The 17045-nt window shown below is 46.1% G+C and overlaps 1 protein-coding gene across 4 annotated transcripts in view; it reads right to left on the bottom strand.

The window, feature by feature from the left end:
• GRAP2 (GRB2 related adaptor protein 2) overlaps positions 1–17045 on the bottom strand; it is a 504271-nt gene that overhangs the window by 75742 nt on the left and 411484 nt on the right. The window contains exon 1 of one of the 4 annotated variants that reach the window (XM_068252026.1): positions 11676–11800. The exons of the other annotated variants lie outside the window; for them this stretch is intronic. The gene's annotated coding sequence lies outside the window, so the exon portion shown is untranslated. Of the gene's footprint in view, positions 1–11675; positions 11801–17045 lie in introns of those variants that run through there. 4 annotated transcript variants of the gene reach the window in all.

Genomic DNA, 17045 nt, shown 5'->3' with positions numbered 1-17045 from the left:
AATCATAATTATTATTAATATTATTATTAGATGTGTACCATTTAGCAAAACATGGCAGTGTTTAGCTGGCTATAACTCAGAATACCCCATTTAGATTAGAGAGGTACAGGCAGGCCAGTTCCAGACTTTTTGCTGCCTGGGGCAAACTTGTGAGGATGCGCCGCAGCTCAACACAATAGCACACTGGCTGGCTGTGAGTCTGACAAACAAACTGCTTTCCCCTAAGCCTGTCGGCTGTCCTCCATTCCTCCCCAGTCAGGACAGCAGTGCGCCTTCTCCCTTCTGCTGTGCAAGTCAAATGAAACACTGCTGCTCTCCTGCCTCCCCCCTCCTCACTCACTGTCAGACTCCTCACACAGCACAACAAACTGCTTTTCCCCAATGCTTTTCTCCTGCCTCCCCCCTCTTCACTCACTGCCAGACTCCTCACACAGCACAACAAGCTGCTTTTCCTCAATGATGCTCTCCTGCCACCCCCCTCCTCACTCACTGTCAGACTCCTCACACAGCACAACAAGCTGCTTTGACCCAAGGCTGCTCTCCTGCCTCCCCCCTCTTCACTCACTGTCAGACTCCCCACACAGCACAACAAGCTGCTTTTCCCCAATGATGACCTCTTCATCTCGCTTCTCCTCCCTACTATGACTGCATGCTGTTAATAGCCATAGTACAAAAATGCTGCCCCTGTAAACTCTGCGCCTGATGCAAATGTTTCACCTTGCTTCATGAGAGAACCGGCCCTGGTTACAGGACTAAGACCCCCTTTAAAAGTCTAAATTGTGACCACGATCACAAACTCGCAGCTATGTGATAGTGATTTGTCCTAACTTAAAGTACCCCTGAACTGAGAAGGGATTTGTTTAAAATATGTGCTGTTGTTTTCTCCGGCCAGTGCCCACAGGGGTCCCTGTTCTAGCCAGCCGAAATGTTCGATTGACTAAAATGTTGAATATGGGCGGGGAGGAAATGACAGTTATCCTCCCCGATCACGCCCCCCTTGCACCACCAATGTTTTAAGACCTGAAAAAAAAGCACCACCGCCCAACCCACCTACTCCTGCATCCCTTCGCTGCTTTTTCTGCCTTCTCAGCTCCCAAGGATCAATACCAAGAGAGCAAGATAGATCAACTACAGGTGGAATGACTCATTCACGCTCAGGAGATTTCAGCCTGTGACGTGTCCCCTCAGTATAGGTAGTAAGAGGTGTCCGCCAGTATAAGTAGCCCCCCAGTACAGGTAGTGACAGGTGTCCCTCGGTATAATTAGCTCCCCTCCCAATATAGGTAGTGAAAGATGTAAAGATGTGGCGCCCAGGGCTTGAGCCATGCCTGCACCCCTTGAGATACGCCACTGTCCACTTGCTGTCCATTTTAAATGGATTGACAATAAGACGAGGTGGCCTGCCACGATAACACAGTAAGCATTCTGAATTATGGTAATTTCTGTATTTTTTGCAGTTTGGGGACTAGGTAGAGTTGGGGTGAGGTCGGTAATAGGAGTCCTATGTAGCCTGAAATTCATTTTCGAGCTCTTCCTGCTGTGTATTTATCTTTCGTACTAATGGCAATAACTCGCTGTGCTGACAAGGCTCGGCGCACGCAAACAATGATAGACTCCTCTGATGTCACAAATTATATTTGTATTTCATTAGGTAAGAGCGTTACATTAGATAATTAGTTTTCTCATTAGATAATTACTTTTATATTAGGCTAATAATAGTATAATAGACGTGATGCATTGCGCTGCTCGTTGGCGGGTTCGCAGAGACGGAAAACAATGTGCTGTCGCACGGCGGCGGGGAAATAAGAGGTAGACAATGCATCTCTCAAGAGCTTAACCCCTCCAAGCAGCTGGTTATTTAAACAAATTAGATAAATCAATTCCTATTCATAACACTTTTCATCTCCTTTTCTTCTTAAAGGAAACACGAGGTGACGTAATGAGATAGACATCAGTGCTGCTCGGATACCCCTTTTCAAAATCTGGATCCGGATCCCCAGATATCCGATCCGGGTCGGATATCCGAGTTCAAAATTTTCTGATCCAAATCCAAATCGGATATCCGACCCCAGTATCCAGGGTATCCGGGCGGATTTGGATATCTGGATAGAAAAACTGGAAGTTGCCTTTAAATTGCTTTAAAAACATTTTGTTAGGGTAAATGAGGCATGTAGCATCATTATTTTTTAAAGGGAAACACTAATTGATGATGTGGGGACTTAAAATTCCCCCCCCCCCCAAAAAAAAATGGCTGTGTCAATTAACATTAGGCCTAGGTTCCAGACAGTGGTCGTGCAGCCCACATTGTGTCCAAAGTCCACCCGCACAACTGGGACATGGCAGTTTTCAGCCAAGACACCTCCAAAAAATTATGCAGCAATTGTGTTTTTGGTTAAATATAGGTGGTATTAGCACAGCAGCAGTGGCCTGTGGCACCCAAGTGCAAAGTGCCAAGTGCCACATGCCATGTGCTACACCAAGTGCCAAGTGCCACGTGCCAAGTGCCACGTGGCAAGTGCCAAGGGCCACGTGGCAAGTGCCACGTGCGGAGTGACAGTCAGACAGCAGAGGAGAAGACACTAACTGTCACACTGGCACGGCTCACAGCACAGCAGTTCTGTAGTAAGCTAACACAGTAGTACTACTACTCTAACAACTACTAGCACTGACTGCACTACTACAGTACTAACTGCACAATAACACAGTAATCTTATCCCCTAATCCCTAACCTAACCTATACTGTAGCTAGCTAAGGCTAATAGCTGGCCAGCAGGCAGCAACTGGCCTGGTCTGTGCACAGCACACACACATACACATAGCAACTGCCTGCAGCACACACTTTGACTCACACAATGACTGTCACACAAATCTAGCTAATTAACAATACAACAATAGTGTAGTGATAGTGAAGGGGTTAATCACTGAACAGCTTTAGGTTTATCACTGTATACAGCACTTGCTAGGCCAGCAGCACTGGGGCATGTCTCTCAGTGACTGAGCAGTCACACAGGACGGGATTTCTCATCATGGCACCCACAGGGGGGCTGGCCAGGGTTCCCTTCTGTGATTGGGTGCCAGGGCTTAGGCTGGGAGCCCTCTGATTGGCTCAATGAGGTCAGGTGGGGCTGGCCAGGGTTCCCTTCTGTGATTGGTTGCTAGGGCTTCTGCTGGGAGCCCCTGGTAGCCCTCTGATTGGCTCAATGACGTCAGGGACGTCATCTCCTTAGTTACAGTATCTCAATAGTCCGATATCCGCGGATATCTGCATTGCCTGTCAACTATCTGCAGATAGCTATCCGGATTTTGGCCCAGGTATCCGGAATCCGAATCCGGGTGGATAGCTGGAAAAGTTCGGATTATCTGGGTAACCCGGATATCCGAAATCTTGCTGCGCACCACTGATAGACATGTGTATGTACAGTGCCAAGAAAACAAATGATTATGCTGTGCCCCTTTTTTATTTCTTTGCCTGAAAGAGTTAACTACTTAACGACCGCCACAATTGACGTGGACACGACGGCAGCCCCAGGACCACTCAACGCCAATTGTCGTGAAGTTCTGGGGGCAGAGATTGCAGGGGATCGCGCGCTGATACACGCGTGTCCCTGCTTGCATGACGGAGCTCCGCTTTGTCATTAGTCTCCCAGCGGCGATCGCCGCAAGGAGACTGTTAGACGATGAAAACCTCTGGGAGGCACAAGCCAATTGCTATGATTGGCTGGAGGGAGGAGGGAGGGAAATTTAAAAAAAAGCTATATTTATTAAAAATAAAACAAATATTTATAATAAAAAACAAACAAACATCTCAGCAGCGATCACAGCCCACTAACAGAAAGTGGACAGAAAGGGGGGGGGGGGGGGGGGAGAAATCACTTGAGGGCTGACTCCTGCTGCCACTGATTCATGCTTCAGGGGAGTGCTGAGGGAAGAGGCTGAGGTGAGGGAGGGGAGGGGAGCTCTCCCCTCATGCTGCGACCCCTCCTGCCCCCAAAACTGCCCTGAGCGGGTGGGCCCCGGGCCTCCCCATGGGTGCAGGGGCTGTAGGCCCTATTGTTATGCCACTGGTTACCATGCAATCGTTGCACAGCTTTCTGCACGTGCAGGGTGGTGCTGTCACAGGACGGTCGGCTGCAGACACCCTCTATACCTCTGCAGTGGTTACTATGCAATCATTGCACAGCTTTCTGCAAGTGCAGGGTGGTGCTGTCACAGCACGGCTTTCTGCACGTGCAGGGTGGTGCTGTCACAGGACGGTCGGCTGCAGACATCCTCTATACCTCTGCAGTGGTTACTATGCAATCATTGCACAGCTTTCTGCGAGTGCAGGGTGGTGCTGTCACAGCACGGCTTTCTGCACGTGCAGGGTGGTGCTGTCACAGGACGGTCGGCTGCAGACACCCTCTATACCTCTGCTGTGGTTACCGTGCAATCACAGCATGGCTTTCTGCAAGTGCAGGGTGGTGCTGTCACAAGACGGTCAGTTGCAGACACCTCCTGTGCCTCTGCAGTTGTTACTATGCAATCGTTGCACAGCGTTCTGCAAGTGCTGGGTGATGCTGTCACTGGACAGTCAGCAGTGGTTACCATGTAATAATTGCACAGCTTTTTGCACCTGCAGGGTGGTGCTGTCACAGGAAGGTCGTCAGTGGTTACCATGCAATAATTGCACAGCTTTCTGCACCTGCAGGGTGGTACTGTCACAGGACGGTCGGCAGTGGTTACCATGCAATCATTGCACAGCTTTCTGCAAGTGCAGGGTGGTGCTGTCACAGGACGGTCGGCAGTGGTTGCCATGCAATCAATGCACAGCTCTCTGCAAGTGCAGGGTGGTGCTGTCACAGGACGGTCGGCAGTGGTTACCATGCAATCTTTGCACAGCTTTCTGCAAGTGCAGGGTGGTGCTGTCACAGGACGGTCAGCAGTGGTTACCATGCAATCATTGCACAGCTTTCTGCAAGTGCTGTGTGGTGTTGTCACAGGACGGTCAGCAGTGGTTACCATGCAATCATTGCACGGCTTTCTGCAAGTGCAGGGTGGTGCTGTCACAGCACGGTCGGGCTGACTCAGCTCACAGCTGCCGTATTAGTCACAGACCGAACGGAAGCCACACTTGTCTGGAAACCACAGACACCCTGGGGACCGGCTCTGCTGGTTACATGTCTGACTGCAGACACAATGGCAATATATACTATTTAGATAACAGTTATTAGCAAGCAGAGAGTCAATGCCATTTAGTCCTCTTGCCGTGCACATTTGAAACAGACGCCATGGGAATTGCCATGGGCGCTGGAGATAGCCGCAAGTAGAGTAACGATAAATGACTGATATTCTACTACAAATCACCAAGTAATAGACTGATAGTAGAATATCATCTCTAGTAATGAGCAAATATTTAGCATAACCGTAATTTCACATTGTCATTTGCAATTACGAGGCAACATTGTAATGCAAAATTTTAAGTAAAATTGTAATTAATTTAGTTTGTAAACGTAATCAAGTACCATAATTTAGCATTTTCAGATAATTGTCACGCTTTTTTTGGACCGACTTTAGGGATAAATAGAAAATGCTAGCAATGCTATCGTCACCAAAATCGCTATGTAGGTTAAGGGGAATAGTGGGAACAGGGCACATAAATGTAAAGAAAAACAGGTCTTTAAACTCATTTTTCTGAGTTAAAAAGAAAAAACATTTTCCCTTTGCATTTTTAAAATCAACTTTTTCAAAAACTACAAGGTTTTTTTGAAAAATGTTTGACTTGTTCCCACCCTTCCTCTTAACATACGTAGTCATTTTGGTGATGATAGCATTTATGGGGCTATGCGAATAACGACTAAAATCAGCACAAAATTACACAGAAATGACACAAAATTGCAAATGCATTACATGAAATCAATTGGATGTCCAAATCATAATTACGTATGGCTGTAATTGTAAAATGTACACCAAATTGTGTGTAATTGTAATTAGCTAATTACGATAATCATCTATAATAATCTTTACTGATATTTCACTATACAATACAATAACATTTCTATAGCGCTTTTCTCCAATAGGACTCAAAGCGCTTAGGCTCTCTCAGATTCAGTAATTGGTAGTAGGATGAAGTATTCACAAAACAAAAGTTATATTTCTGCAAATGCCAAACTGAACAGGTGGGTTTTCAGTCTGGATTTAAACACGTCCAGGGTTGGAGCTGTCCTGATCTGTTGAGGTAAGGAGTTCCAAAACGTAGGAGCAGCATGACAGACGGCTTTGGGACCGAAAGTTACCAAGTGGACTCTGGGTATGACTAGATTATTAGAACTTGTGGATCTGAGATTGCAGGGATTGCTACGCAGCTGCAACATTTTTCATGTATCCAGGGCCCAGATTATTCAGGGATTTAAATGTCACTATGGCCTATCCTAACCTTACTCTCATGTGAGCTATCCCTCTCGATGTCTAACCCTAACCGACCCGCCCTTCTCGATACCTAACCCTAACCAACTCCCGCCACAATATCCACGGATACTGATGCTCAACACTAACCTACCACTACCCGCTGTAATCTGTGCCAATATAACTGCTGCCTTTGCTGCTGAATATTTCCTTCCTTTTGCTATTTAAAGGGCACCGGCAGCTTATGACCGGCAGTGGGCACCACCGGTACCCAAATTACCCCCTTGGCGCCATGATGGCCCCAATTAACATTGTGGTCCTTGTGGTGCCCATTTTAAAGGGGAACTGAAGTAAGAGGTATACGGAGGCTGCCATATTTATTTCCTTTTAATCAATACCAGTTGCCTGGCAGCCCTGCTGGTCTATTTCTCTGCAGTAGTATCTGAATAACACCAGAAACAAGCATGCAGCTAGTCTTGTCAGATCTGACTTTAAAGTCTGATCTGCTGCATGCTTGTTCAGGGGCTGTGGCTAATAGTATTACAGGCAGAGGATCAGCAGGGCTGCCAGGCAACTGGTATTGCTTAAAAGGAAATAAACATGGCAGCCTCCATATACCTCTCTCTTCAGTTCCCCTTTACTATAGTGGCGCCGACACACACATTATCGGTTTCGCTTTTGTCTATATAATGCTCCAGCAGTCTTGAAAGATGTTTTACATACATTTAAAAGCACATCATTTTTTAATTATTATTGTTTTGTATTAAGCATTGTTTTTTAGCATATTATTGACCGTCGCTATTGTCCGACAGTCGCCCCCCGGGGCTTTAGACCAATGGGGGTGTAGGTTAGCAGGATTGCTGAGAAGGTAGGGTTTTTTTCTTCTTATAAAGTATACTTATGTTCTGTTTACTCATCCATGCCCAGTCATTGCTCCATCTCCTCAAGAAAAGGGCATTGGCCTGTTTTCTTTACCAAGTGCACAAAGGATTGTGGGAGATCATGTTGTATGATATACTCACCTCTACTAGAGGCCGTACCTGCATATAGCCTGTACAGCAGTGAGCATATTAGGGAAGGGATTTTCCTGGCCGGTGTTCGGTAACAGAACAAAGGAGAAGAAAGATGGTGGCAAATTACATATGAGAGGACCAAGGCTTTCTGCTAGGTCACTTTGTCAAGTAAACCAGCAGAACCAGAAAAGGTTAAAATGATTAAAGGACACCTGTAGTGAGAAGAATATGGAGGCTGCCATATTTATTTCCTTTTAAACAATACCAGTTACCTGGCAGCCCTGCTGATCTATTTGGCCTCAGTAGTGTCTGAATTGCACCAAAAAACAAGCATGCAGCTAATCTTGACAGATCTGACAATAATGTCAGAAACACCTGATCTGCTGCATGCTTGTTCAGGGGCTATGGCTAATCGTATTAGAGGCAGAGGATCAGCAGGGCTGCCAGGCAACTGGTATTGCTTGAAAGGAAATAAATATAGCAGCCTCCATATACTTTTCACTACAGTTGTCCTTTAAACTATATAAGGCCTGGAACCCACTACAAAACGCTAACGCTAATCGCAATCGCTAGTGTTTTGTATGAGCAGTTTGTAAGTGATTTCATGAGCGTTTTAGGGAGTGATTTTAAAAAGTGTATCAATTTGCCAGCGGTTGTGTAGCGATTAGCGATTTAAATTCTGATTGGTCCTTTCATTTATTTTTTATTTTGTTACAGTGTGCAGTAACTTTAAAACGCTAGCAAAATCGCTCTGTGCAGGTTTTGATGAGCGATTACGCCAGTGATTATATACTTTACATTGATGCTCAAACGCTAACAAAATGCTGCATGTCCTGTGTTTGTGATTTTGCTAATCGCAATCGCTTCTGGAATTTGCACCATCCATTTACATTGGCAGAGCGTTTAGGGAAATCGCTAGCGATTTCTCACGCTCCCTAAATGCTCAAAAAAATCGCTCTAGTGGGTTCCAGCCCTAAAAGATATGACTGAGCTTCCAGTAGCAGATCTCACAACACTGGGGGCGGAGATAACCGAGCACTTGGTCTCACGTGTTTACTGCACCCATATTTAGGCCAAGAAACGGCATCAGCCCCTCAAATCTCTCAGAGCTCCTAACATAATGAATTTTTCAAACCAAAGTACCTCCAGTTACCAATTCTGCCCCTGTAACAAATAATGCAAAATGCTTTAGCAACAACTATGCTAAATCCACTGTCCACACTCATGGCTGGTGCACACCGAGCGGGTTATCTCACATTTTTACAGCCGCTTGCGGCTGTGGATACGCTTGGGTAATGTATCTCAATGGGGTGGTGCACACCAGTGCGGGAGGCGTTTTGCAGAAACGCATACTCCCAGGCTAAGGCATTTTTTGGATTGCGGAGGCTTTTCTGACTCCAATGTTAAGTATAGGAAAAACGCAAACCGCTCTGAAAAACACCAGTTCAGAGCGGTTTTGCAGGCATTTCAGTAACAGCTTTACTGTAACAATATATGAAATCTACTACACAAAAAACGCTACCCAAAAACGCAAAACGCTAGCTGAAACGCTTCATAAAAATAAGAAAAAGCGTTTCAAAAACCGCTAGCGTTTTGCGGATCTGCTAGCGGTTTTTGGTGTGCACCAGGCCTCAATGGAGGTTTCTACGGATGTCATCAAAAAATAAATGTGGATTCAACAAGGTAAACCTGCACCTAATTCTCTGTTTAAAGTGGACCTGAACAGGACAGAAGGAAAGCATAGAGAAATGCACCCTATGTGTATTTAGAGGGTTTAGCCTGTCTGATTCCCCCTCATCAGTAACTAATCACAAGTGTAATTTGATCCCTCAGCCTCGGCAGAGCAGCTAATTTGTAAACACCGGATGTTAACCCTATTTCTGCTTCCATGAAAGCAGGAAGTAGACACACTGCAGATATATTGCAGGATTTGTAAGCTGTAAGAAAGAAATGCTTTTCTGTCAAGGTTATTATGCTGCTCCTTATCTTTTAGGGATTGTTCACACTAAGGACATTTTCACCTTTTTTTTAAGCGCCGGCGATTTTCAAAAACGCCCTAAAAGCGCCTATGCAATGATTCCCTATTAGAGTGTCACATATGAGCGGTTCGTTTCCGATCCGCTCACCAAAGCGTGGCCTGTACAATTTTTGGGGCGATTTGCCTCAATGGAAGGTATAGGGAAATTGCAAAATGCTTGGAAAAGTGCTTTGTATAGCGATTTCCCGAGCGCTTTTAAGAATAAATACTATAAATTGGCCTCAATTCACTAAGCTTATCTCCTGTCTTTAATAACGTTTCTAGAGTGGTCACCATGGTGACGAGGCATGTCGTATTCAGGAAACATTTTACCTCAGGCAAACCTAAAGTTAAATCCTCTGCTTCCTCTATCGCCGGTACCGGGTCCCGTCACTTCCGGCGGACTCGACCAATTTGCCGCATCACAGGGTCTCCCACCATATCCTTACGCATGCGCCTGCGTAGTATGGAGCCGCACGCGTAAGGATATGAAGGGAGCCCCTGTGATGTGGAAAATTGGCCGCGTCAGGGCCGGATTTACGCCTCAGGAGCCTATAGGCACAGAAGTTGTGGCGCCCTAAACTCCGCCCCAAAACAAGGCCACGCCCTACCCCTAAGTCACCCCCCTTTTTTTCTGGTGGGATTAAAGAGAACCTGAAACGAGAACTATATGGAGGTTGCCATATTTATTTCCATTAAAGTGGACCTGCACTCTTGCACAGGACAGAAGGAAAACAAAGAAATGCACCCTGTATGTATTTAGAGAATTTAGCCAGTAAAATTACCCCCTCATCTGTGTTTAATCACAAATTGTAATTTAACCTCTCCCCTGAGTCACCTGAATGCCACAGCAGATAAGGCAGTTAAGCTTATTTGAAAGCACAGAATGTGAACAATATGCCTGCTTACATGAAAGCAGGAAGAAGATGCGCTGCAGATTAATTGCAGGATTTGTATCAGCTGTAACAAAGAAAAGTTTTTCTTTAAATGTTATTATATTGTTTCGTATCTTTTAGAGCAGAGAGGAGGTTCTGAGTTCTGGTCTGCTTTAAAGCAATATCAGTTGCCGTTTCTGACTGGATTAGCTGCATGCTTATTTCAGGTGTGCAATTCAGACACTACTGAGGGTAAAGAGATCAGCAGGACAGCCAGGCAATTGGTATGGTTTAAAAGGAAATAAATATGGCATCCTCCATACACTTCTTGCTTCAGGTTCGCTTTTCACCACACATTTTCGAAACCCTGTGCACATAAGCACATGTATTTAACGTTTTACCTCCTCCAGCAGCAGAAGTAAGGGATTGGTTCACACTCAGCTTTTTAAGTTTTTTTTTTTTATCACTAGCGCAGGCATGGCCACACTTTCTGAATCCTTTAAAGAGAACCAGAACTTTCATAAACACTTACTTACCTAAGGAGAAGCTTCCCACACTGTCCTCTGCCTGGGTCCCTCCAGCTGAGGGCATGTCGATAATCTGATCGGGGCGGCGTTCTTCACCTGTGCAAGTACAGCTGTGCCTGCGCAGTAAGCTTGCTTGTGCATGAATGACTATGGCCTACACAGGTGAAGTATGGCTGCACCCCCTCCATTCAGATTATTGAGGTGCCCTTGTTGGTAATCTTTGGAGGGTCTGTGGGCGGCAATGGAGGAAAGAAGGACAGTGAGTGAAACCTTATTAGGTTCCAGAGGTCTTCCTCTCCTTAGACAAGTATGTAATTTTCTTCCCAGGTTCACTGTAACAAAATATTTTGCTATTTTTTTTAAAAACATATTCTACCTCCACTCCCCTCCTGAGGTTCGAACCACCTGACAGGTCTGCCACAGCCACTTGGATGGACCACAACACCTCCTGATCTCCTTATCTTGTCACGCTATGTGCATAATTGGATATATGAATCCCTCTCTGTCTAAATATCAGCTACTACACTACTGTCTAGGTTCTCTGCAGCTTCTACCTGCCAGTGCTGCAGAGTCCAGTAATGCTGCAGACAGGAAGTCCAGTAATGCTAAGCAGACAGGAATGCTAGGGGAAGAGGAATCTCCTAGTTACAGCAGTCACTGAACCAGACATCATTCATGATGCTCGCGCTGGACAGTGCAAAGAAATCCTGTGCAGATACAAATCAGGCTGGGCTGGGATCTCAGCTGACAAGTTCAGTAAAGGTCAGAGGTGGCAAACATAAACATGCAGCAGCCAGAAGCAGAGAAGCCTGACCCTTGTTCCCTGCAGACACAGCCTGTGCGCTAAAGCCCAGTCTCTCACCTGCCATGTCTGGCTGCCCCACGATCTCTCAGGGCTCAGCTGAAGGACTTCTACAGTAAGCACTTGCCGGGGCTTTCTTCAATCAGCCCCAGCGGCATTACAAACCTCGTGTTGCTTAGGGAAAGAGCGGGGGGCGGAGTTAACTGGCCACAACTATTTCACTTTGAGCAAGGGGAGTGGAAAACATTAGAAGCTTATAACGGAGAGGAGCGTGGAAAAGGGGCCAGGGAGGCGGATCTCAGCCACTGCCCTGTAATCTGCTCTACCATAAGTAAAAGTAGGAAAGGTCTGGGGTTGAATTAACATGGTCAGAGTCAGTAGCATTATTCGTCCTCCCCTACTTCAGTGGAACTGTCCCGACTTGATGGGGATGCTGCAGGCGCCGCTCTAAACCTTTTCTGCATTTACCGGAAAGATGCGAATTACCGGCCGATGACGTCATCCAACCCGACATTCCCCGCCTGTCACATGCTCGCCGCCTGTAGGCACGTGCCTACAGTGCCTAGTGGTAAATCCGGCCCTGGGCCGCGTGCTTACGTCGACTGTCCCAACTGGCCGAAACTACGGGACCCGGCACCGGCGGATAGAGGCAGCGGAGGACGGCGGCGTGGGAGCGATCCAGGCTTATGGGGCTGGAGGAAGCCCCAGGTATGTATAAAATCTTTTTCCATTTTTAAGGTTCCCCTCTTCTCTGGTTCCCTTTAATTCTCACCTTAACTGAAAAGGCGCGTACACACGTCCAACAAAGTACACGACCAACTACATGACATGACCCACCCCATGACCAACTGTTTACAGGACTTATTTTCAGTGCGCCAACCAACGTCTCTGGTTCTCTTTAAGTTAACTCTTCAATCCTTAAAATAACTCCACAGTTAAAGAGTACACAGGCTGTTTATTAACTGCGTGTGAAAATAACTACAGAGGAGGTAACTTAAAGGAATACTTAAAGAGGAACTCCAGTGAAAATAATGTAGTAAAAAAAAGTGCTTCATTTTTACAATAATTATGTATAAATGATTGAGTCAGTGTTTGCTCATTGTAAAATCTTTCCTCTCCCAGATTCACATTCTGACATGTATTACATGGTGACATTGTTACTGTGGGCAGGTTATGTAGCTGTTTCTAGCTGCTCTGGCTGTTACAGACAGCTTTAAACAGCCATTTCCTGTCTGTGAACATTGTTACATTGTGGCAGTTTGCCCAGAGTACCGCGGTATTCAGAACCTCTTGTGGGAGGGGTTTCAGCACACAATTAGTCACACAGCACCCCCTGATGGTTTGTTTGTGAAAATCATTCTATTTCTCATGTAAAAGGGGGTATCAGCTACTGATTGGGATAAAGTTCAATTCTTGGTTGGAGTTTCTCTTTAAGTGAAAAAAAAAAAAAAGATCTTTACTCACCCGAGGCATCCCTCAGCCCCCTGAAGCTGTATGGTGCCCTTGCAGCCCCGCTCCGATCGTCCTGTCCCCGCCAGCGGCTACTTCCGGGTTCGGCGACAGTCGCCGACAGGCTGGGAACGCGGCTGATTCTCCGCGTTCCCAGCTGCTATATCACCCTCTATGCTGCTATAGCGTATATATATATATACGCTATAGCAGCATAGAGGGTGATATACCGGCTGGGAATGCGGTGAATCACTCGCGTTCCCAGCAGTCGCCGAACCCGGAAGCAGCCGCCGGCGGGGACAGGACGATCAGAGCGGGGCTGCAAAGGCACCATACAGCTTCAGGGGGCAGAGGGATGCCCCGGGTGAGTAAAGATCATTTTTTTTTTTTCACTTAAGTATTCCTTTAAGGAATGAAGAGATAAGATAACTCTCTTACTGTGTAGAGGTAAGTTTTCCCTTGCCTTATTATCTCCAGCATGAGTGAATTGAGGCCATTGTATTTATTATTTTCCAGGTGAAAGAGTTCACTTCCTGACTTGCGTCAGGAAGTGAACAAATAGAACCGCTCTGCGAAAGCGCTTAGAAAAGCGCTAAACAGGGGTGTAGCAATAGGGGTTGCAGAGGTTGCGACCGCATCAGGGCCCTTGGGCCAGAGGGGCCCCAAAGGGCCTTCCCTCAACTACAGTTTTAGCTCACTATCGGTCATGTGCTCATAATAATTACTTCTATAGATACTTTGAATAGTGGTAATCATAAACCAACTTCTCCCCATCCCCTTCTTGCACCTCTGACACTGTGGTTGCCATTGGCAGATTGTGGTGCGCCGTATCAATTGTTATGTATAGAGTGCTTGGGGGGCCCCATTGCAAAACTTGCATTGGGGCCCACAGCTCCTTAGCTACGCCACTGGCGCTAAATCGAAGCACACAGGTAAGCGCCGGGTGGGGAAAAAAATCGCGCAAAATATCGATTTTGATCAGCTATTTCGATTTTGGATATTAACAAAGCCTTAGAGCAGAGAAGAAGTTCTGAGTTCAGATCCGCTTTAACATTCCTATTTCCAGGCCTTTCATAATTCCTCTAATTTATTTGCCATACACCAGAAGTAAGGTTGACACTTGCTGGTTGTTGGTGTCCTATCATTTCTCCCAACATTTTGAGATAAAAAAAGAGGAACACTAAAAGACACGCCCCTGCCACACCTCTGACCACACCCCTCATCGTGCATATCATAAGAAATGCAGGATCAAAATATTTAGTTTTAGCATTCAATCCACACTGGTCCTTTCTACAATCATTAGTTTTCCTGCATTTTAATGTTTGAAAAGAAGAAACATATATCAATTTAAATGACAGAAATAAAGTTTAGTGCACACCAAAAACCTCTAGCAGATCCACAAAACGCTAGAGGTTTATGGAGCAGATTTTCCAAGCGATTCTAGGCATGTTTAGGCTCCATTCACACTTAGAAGCGCAAAACGCCGGCTATTTTTGCCGGCGTTTTGCGGGAGTGATTTTTCTGCGATTTCACGTGGAAAAATCACTGGACAGTGATCGCGTTTAGCGCTTCTATAGCACTGAAACGCGATCGCCGGGAAATCACCTGAGAATAGTACAGGCTACGCGTTTGCGTTCCGCGATTTTGGGCGATTTGCGGCAATTAGCGCAAATCGACCAAGTAAGAACAGGCCCATAGGGTTTTATTAGCGCTAGCGTTTGAGCGTTTTGCCAAAATCGCTGGCAAAACGCTGTGAATGGGGCCTCTAAACATCCCATAGCGTTTTTTGGAGTGTTTTTGTGTAGCAGATTTCATATTACTGAACAGCTACTGTAACAAAAACGCCTGGAAAACCGCTCTGATCTGACGTTTTCCAGAGAGGTTTGAGCTTTTCCTATACTTTACATTGAGGTAGAAACGCCTCTGCAAACCGCAAAAGTGCTGCAGGACCCACGTTTGCGGGTTTGCTAATAACCTCACACCGCTGGTGTGCACCATCCCATTGAGATACATTAGCCAAGCGTTTTCACAGGCGGCAGCGGTTTTGAAAACGCTACCAAAAACGCTTGGTGTGCACCAGGCCTCACACACTTTTTGGTAGAAAAAAAAATGTATTTGTATAGATCTGTACATCAGTCCTGAAAGAGGGACAAAGGAGGAAGAAAGAGGGACAGGGTTCCCAAAGAGGGACTGTCATTCCAAAAGGGGGACAGTTGGGAGCTATGGTTATATTACTTAAAAGAAAAATTATAAAAAAATATGGCACAGTAATCAAATCAGCCAGATACTGGCAGGGAAAAATCTATAAACCTTAAAGGGAAGGTCCACGGTCGCTCTGTAAAAAATAAAAATACAAATACACATACCTGGGGCTTCCTCCAGCCCGTGGCAGGCATGACGTGCCCTCGGCGCCGCTCCGCAGGCTCCCGGTCTTCTCCGGTGGCGCACCCGACCTGGCCAGGCCGGCTTCCAGGTCAGGCTCTTCGGCGCTCCAACGTGCGTCTAACGCCGTCACGCTGACGTCATCGGACGTCCTCCAGCTGTACTGCGCAGGCGCAGTAGTTCAGTTACAAGTTTATATTTTTCATTTTCTGGATTAATATTTTTCAATAATTTTATTTTTTCTCTCCTTACATTCCATAGCAACCCTGTATTTATTTTGGAATTTTATTAATGTAATTTTCCCTTTGTAGCTTTGATCATATTCTATGTAACTCTCCAGTGATAGTGATGCTTCCAATTTTATATTTATAAAAATGCCTTTCCTGTTATTTATTGCTTGTTTTAATGTTCAAAGCCTTATAGATTTTATTTTTAGTCTTTTATATTGCTCATAGGAATACATTGTATGCTGTGTCTACATGAAATTGATTAAATGATCTCCACATATATATTATTGGGTTGAGAATCCTTCCTTCCCTAGTCCATGAGCTGAAGGCCCATAGGCATGTAAGGATTAGTTCTTTTAAATTAAAGGGGCACTATGGCGAAAAATTGTAAAATGTAAAATATGTGCAAACATATACAAATAAGAAGTACTGTACATTTTTTTTTCAGAGTAAAATGAGCCATAAATTACTTTTCTCCTATGTTGCTGTCACTTACAGTAGAGAGTAGAAATCTGACAGCTTTTTGACTAGTCCATCTCTTCATGGGGGATTCTCAGGGATTTATTTATTTTCAAAAGCACTTAGTGAATGGCAGTTGCTCTGTCCAACTGCCAAAATAACTGTGTAGCGAGCAGGGAAGCTGGCCAGCATCATTGTTTAAATCCTTTGTAGGGAATATCTTTACCCTATACAATAATAGGCAAGCGTCCCTGCGTCCGTCCGTGTGTCAGTGCTTTTTAGCACTGCGCATGTGTAGTGTTGGGCGAACAGTGTTCGCCACTGTTCGGGTTCTGCAGAACATCACCCTGTTTGGGTGATGTTCGAGTTCGGCCGAACACCTGATGGTGTTCGGCCAAACCGTTCGGGTTCGCCCGAACTACTAAATGCCCGGCCGAACAGGGCCCTGTTCGGCCGAATACCGCCCCCCTATGGGGTCGCAGGCATAAGGGGGGAGCATGCCCCGATCGCGGGGGGGGGGTCGGAAATTCCCCCCAACCCCTCCGCTAGCGCTCCCCCCTCTGCCCGCTTCCCCATAAAAAAGTTGGCGTAAAGTTAAATATTACCGGTGGTGGCTGCTGCAGTGGCTGGCTGGCAGTGGTGTGAATGAGGAGGAGGAGTCCGAGTATGACGCATTGAGGCCAGGCAGCGGGCGGTTCAGCGGTAGTACCCTTGTGGTACTTCCGCCCTTTCTCTGACCTCACGTCCTCTACGTGATGACGCATACGAGGGTACGCGTCACGCGTACCATCGTATGCGTCATCACGTAGAGGACGTGAGGTCAGAGAAAGGGCGGAAGTACCACAAGGGTACTACCGCTGAACCGCCCGCTGCCTGGCCTCAATGCGTCATACTCGGACTCCTCCTCCTCATT

Source organism: Hyperolius riggenbachi, chromosome 9 (genome assembly GCF_040937935.1).
Source record: "Hyperolius riggenbachi isolate aHypRig1 chromosome 9, aHypRig1.pri, whole genome shotgun sequence".
In the NCBI taxonomy this organism is placed as follows: Eukaryota; Metazoa; Chordata; class Amphibia; order Anura; family Hyperoliidae; genus Hyperolius; species Hyperolius riggenbachi.
Note: the sequence above shows the minus strand (reverse complement) of the source record. Positions and strands in the feature narration are given on the sequence as shown.